Raw genomic sequence first — 5,564 nt, forward strand, 5'->3', positions numbered from 1 at the left:
TATGTACACCGTTTGGTAGCTGGAGACACCAAGGGAATTCTCCGGTAAAGCAAGATGGGCGATTTTATCATGAGATGTTTAGCTGTACCGTGATGCGGAATCAGAAAGTCATTAAAATGATGTGACTTGAGTATTAGATTAGGGACAATGGATAGATTTACAAACAGACAAATCCTTAATAATCTATATCTTTCATTACTTGGGTATAATGGGAAATAAGTCAGAATCTATTTAAGGTGAGCCGTGCTTGGGATCACTTGGCATCCCCTAACAAGATGCCGATGAATGTGATCCACGCCATAGTCAGTTAACCCACCCGGGAGTAACATCAGGCTTTCCCGTAGTCGTATGACGGAGCTCACACCGAGTCACTAATCTCGGACATTTTTTTAGTCAAATTAGACAAAATTTCTATACAAATCAAAGTTAAGACGTTTGAATACGTTCGTGAGGTCTTGTATGCGAAATTGTAGATTTAAGTTCGGAAATAACCTGGCGAAATCCTAATTCCAGGTATAAGAGGATTAACTTTTAATGTATTATAGTGTGATAGTAATACTGGGATCACACAACATTACAAATAGAAAAACCTAGCTTATCACCTGTGTCTCCATATATCCAGATACAGAAAAATTCATCTACATTTAATGATTTTATCACGAATACACATTTGGCTAAATTATTATTTTTAAGTAATATTTTATTTGCTATTCGGTATTGTTTTAGTGACATGATGACCTAATATTTTCCCAATTTTCCATTTAGACTCCCAATAAAATGCTGGCCATAGCAAAAGACAACGTAAATTTGGTTTTGTGATAGCTAATGATATATCTGTGTTTGGGTCAACCGTTTCAATAACCAATCTTTTATTAACATTGTTTTCGTCATATCCAAACACAATAAAAGATACACTTTATAATTGTCCATATTGATGAAGACTTAATCAAACCTCTATATCCATTACAAATTATACCTTTATCAAAATATTGACAACACCATTACATTGCATACAGATTTCTCATTAGACTAGTTACCATGTCATTAGAACCAGATGTTTCATATCTGTAAGCGTCATCTGCTTTATCAATATCAACCAGCAGAACGATTTTCTATAGTCTGAAGAAAACCTACAAATAACCATCAACATCATCATCATCATCATCATCATCTTTATTTACGCATTTATCAGTATAGATAAATATCTTCTTCTTTTTCACTGTCATTCATCTGTCTTCATTTAAAGCCTTAGGTATTGTACAAAACACTTTAATTAATAGTGATTCGTCCGCTTTCTTTTTGTTTTCCTTTGTATGCACCACCCTGTATCGTGTTCTAAGATGACATTCTAAGACGTTTCTTCTCTCGAGTTGTTCCTCATTTTCTCTGTCATCAGCATGTCCTTTGTCGATGTTGCATCTTCTGGAGGTCCGCGAACCTACCTTAGCTTCGTTCGATATGTGATGACAGATTTACTCCTAAAATAATTTGGTACAAACCATATCTTTTTGAGACCGGAATGTGGTTATTGTCTTACTGATTGCATTGCATATTTGTTTGTTTCCAAATCGTCAATGCAGTCATATCAGTGCTTACACAATATGTCACATTTTTTCATTGTATTGCGGGACTAATATAATAAGCTGGCCTAATATGGACGATGACATCATATGACACGCGAGGTGATTACTAACTTATTAGACGTTAATGATGTAGAGTTGTGGGCCTACATTTGACATTTGTTTAAAGGAGTAGAAAATAAATTCGTGAGATAATCTTATTCTAAAAATCTACTTGGCATGATTTTCAACACATGTTCCTTCGTTTTATGATCAGACAATGATTTAATGTTGGAGTGGCCTTTCAATCTCTCTCCTCTACATTACGTTAGCGCTAGGCAATTCTGTTTTTAATTTTATAAGCGTTCCTCGGCGACAGTTATTACTATATACCTAGCATATACGGGTCATAGAGAGAAGGGAATCGTCGGTAATTCCCACACATCGGTACGACCGTTTCACATACTTAGTGCCTCAGTACATCCATCTTCATTTTGACCAAACTTTGACTCTGAAGAACGACTCAATTCAACTATCGCTAAGTAATCCATCATTTAGGCCCAGACGTCATCAGGTATATTCCCAAGATTTTTCTTTTCAATAATTTAGAGAAAAAACAATCTACAATAATTTCATTACCGCTGATAATATATCTTATTTCTCAGAGCGATTGAAATGTTGGCATGGTAAACGTGAACAGATCAGGGATCTGCTACTATACACTCGGCCCAGACGTTAGTGTGGTAAGGTCACAGTGGGAATCCATTCAAACCTATAGATAATTACTTTAACTTGCTACCATCAAACTTTTTATCTACACGAATTTAAATATTAGATGTTATAATTAGAGCATTTAGTAAATATCTGTTATTTTGAGTAAAGCTTTTTCATTGCCAAAAAAACTTTTTTTTAATTTTTCAATGCTATTTGACTGAGGTATGTTTTCCTGAATTGAATTTTCCTGATTACATTTTTGTACACTTTAATTTCTTTGACTAAGAATACCTTTTATCGAACACAATATTTTACGTAAACTAAGTATAGTCCCATGAAATATTAAAAATTGCTTCTTAATTTACAGTAAGCGACCCAATCTGTATCTAGAAACTCAATTAGTATTTTACATTAAATGGAAACCTTTATCGTATCTTCCAGTCGGTACAGAGATTTCACCTTGTTGACTTTAGTTTCCCATTGCTAGGTGGTAACATCCCTGTTTCCATACGCGACTACACGTCAAAATTGATTTAAACACTTCATGGCAAATCTCGACTACTGGCCGAGGAATTAACAACATAAAATGCAGATATTGTTCCCCCTTTTGTCAAAATGATCTCAATCAAAACAGATTTTTCAGTTCAAGGCCTTCACACATAAGCAAATAAGTCAGTCTGCATTATGAAATTTCATAATAGTTTCAATAATTAGATTTCGTTATTAAAAGATAGTTGATATGTGAGTATGATGTTATGTATACCTTCATCTGATTATGATGTATGACATTCATCCTTCTAAGATGTAAGACTAAAATATCAGCATTTTCAACCTACGTTCATGGTCAGAAGAGTCGTTAATTATGGCGGTGTCAAGACAAACGTTTATGACCAGCATTCATTGTATAAAATCTAATTGTCCTTTCTAAAAAGCCATAATTGTTTCCCCGAAACTCAATACTTTCTGAAATATTAGCCAATGCAGTATACTTGAAAGGTCTTGGATGGCTCGAGTTCTCACATTGCAGCCTTACCATTAGTGTATACTACAATACAATATTGGCCCTTTAATCACAAAATGTGTCGACTTTAACTACTTCTGTTCCGGAGAAAGTGAATTATCCTACGTACAAATTTGCTATAATTGTACTTAAGCCGAAAGCAAGTGTTAATCTTAACAGGTTATAGAATGGCGAGCAATTACTCATTGCCCGTCCTCCGTGGTACTAACATGGGCCTGTCGGGCTGAGTACAGAGGCTCCTGTGATAACATTACTGCGCTGGTCTAAGTCGCAAATCCCACGTCCTAATATGACGCAGTTTGCTATTCCTTGACATAATCTTTCAAAGAAGACATGTTTCCTAAGAATAATTGGGATTTATTGAATGAATAATGTACCAGTGGCTTCATATAAAGATCAATTGGTACTTGGCATATCAATATCAAATAATAATCCTCACATTTTCAATATTTCGGTTACCATGCCAACTTGTAAAACCTTCTTCATCCAATGTCGCAAAAAGTGGCATTGGTTATTGCTTCATCGTCAATGGGTGTTATATCGAATAACATTATTGAAGTTTTAATTTTATGAAATTAATTTTATTCAGAAGAAAAGACAATTAATGTCGTTCTTTTGAAATCATAGAAACACTCCTAAGCCATTCCTTAACAAATGTTTTCCAAACAATAATGACAGAAAATGCTCTTTATATCCAAATGGTAAAATAGTTGGAATTCAGTTAAAGTTGACCATTTTGGTCTTTATACAGAGGTGGTCGCAAAGGCAGATTTCACTGAATATGGTAATGTTTAAATAAAAGATGTGGATCCAATGGAAATGTAGTCAATCAAACGAAGTCCATTTTTCTTGCATTTAAATAAATTTTCGCAGATTAATTAGCTAATTTCAAAGCAACGAATAAAAGCGACGTCCTCATTGGACAAGACTACTTATTACGTCAAAAATCAGGCAGTTTGCGTGATGACATGATATTTTCCCTTTATTTTCAAATTGTTGCCTTATTAGATTTCACTTAAAAAACGTAATACTATGTTATCATTCGTCTTAGTTGATTTCTAACTCGATATAGATAGTGTGATTAGCCTTACATAGACCTAATTATACGTTTGAAATCAAACGACAACACACGGGTATGGTTTTTAATTCTTACATCAAATATTGTGATCGGAAGAAACATGACTACCGGTCGTGTTATATAACTCAATTTTACCTTTAGAACTTGAAAATTAGTACACAGAGAAACTTCACAGGATATTCGCCTCTTGTACTCTCACTCCAACAAGCACGTGTTCTGCTGATTACAACATGTCGGAAGGAAATAGCACAAGTCTTTTCTCAAATGCTTCACGACTGTTTGATCTTATCATCACACAGGTTTTATGAATCGTAAAGACACAAATTACATTAGAAGAAATTGAACGGTGATAATTCTACCGATAATGACACAGGCGCACAGTAAACCGAGTGTCGTAAAATAATTAGAGGACCCATGAAATTTCGTGACAACGCAAACCTAGTCACTAGCACAGCAAATTAGTCAATTAAAATATGGTTTTATTGCATAACGCATGCATATGGGTTAATTACACATAGAAGTACGCGCTACATAGCTTTCATTTTAACACTCGTTTGAATTACGTACCTTGAAAATGTGATAAATTCTAATTTGGATATACCGCACTCAGGAAAATGTTCCTAAACACGCACAAACCAATCGAATAAAGCACATAACAGAAAATACACAACACCATTTTACATCAGTAAAACGCTTACAATAAGACGTTCTCTCGACGCTTAATAAAACACATGACAGGTCTGCACTGGATTAATGAACTTTATAGTGCTTCCATGATTGTATCGTTAAAGTAACGAGAAATCAACTCCACCATCTCTATATGACATTTGATATCCTAAGTTCATAAAGCAAAATAAAGATTATTTTCTTTTCTTAAATTAACTTTAGAAAGGTTTGACCATAGATAAACTAGACGCGTGTTAAGTTCATTAGGTGTCGTCTGCTCAGATGAAGGCGCTCCCATTCTCATGTCGCCCTGCTGATCACAGGGAGGGATAAGAAGGACCGACAGACCAGTCGGTTTGACAAGAACACCGGCTTTGTTCTCTGATATCACTGCGGTAACAAGACCAGCTTCCGTATTAGCTTCTCTATTTGCCAATTGTGGCATTGTACAATGACGGTAATTGGATGATAAAATTACATAGATCATATTCAATAAGGAGTCCCGCATCACGGAAGGTGTGAGATC

The sequence above is a fragment of the Argopecten irradians genome, chromosome 5, assembly GCF_041381155.1.
Source record: "Argopecten irradians isolate NY chromosome 5, Ai_NY, whole genome shotgun sequence".
In the NCBI taxonomy this organism is placed as follows: Eukaryota; Metazoa; Mollusca; class Bivalvia; order Pectinida; family Pectinidae; genus Argopecten; species Argopecten irradians.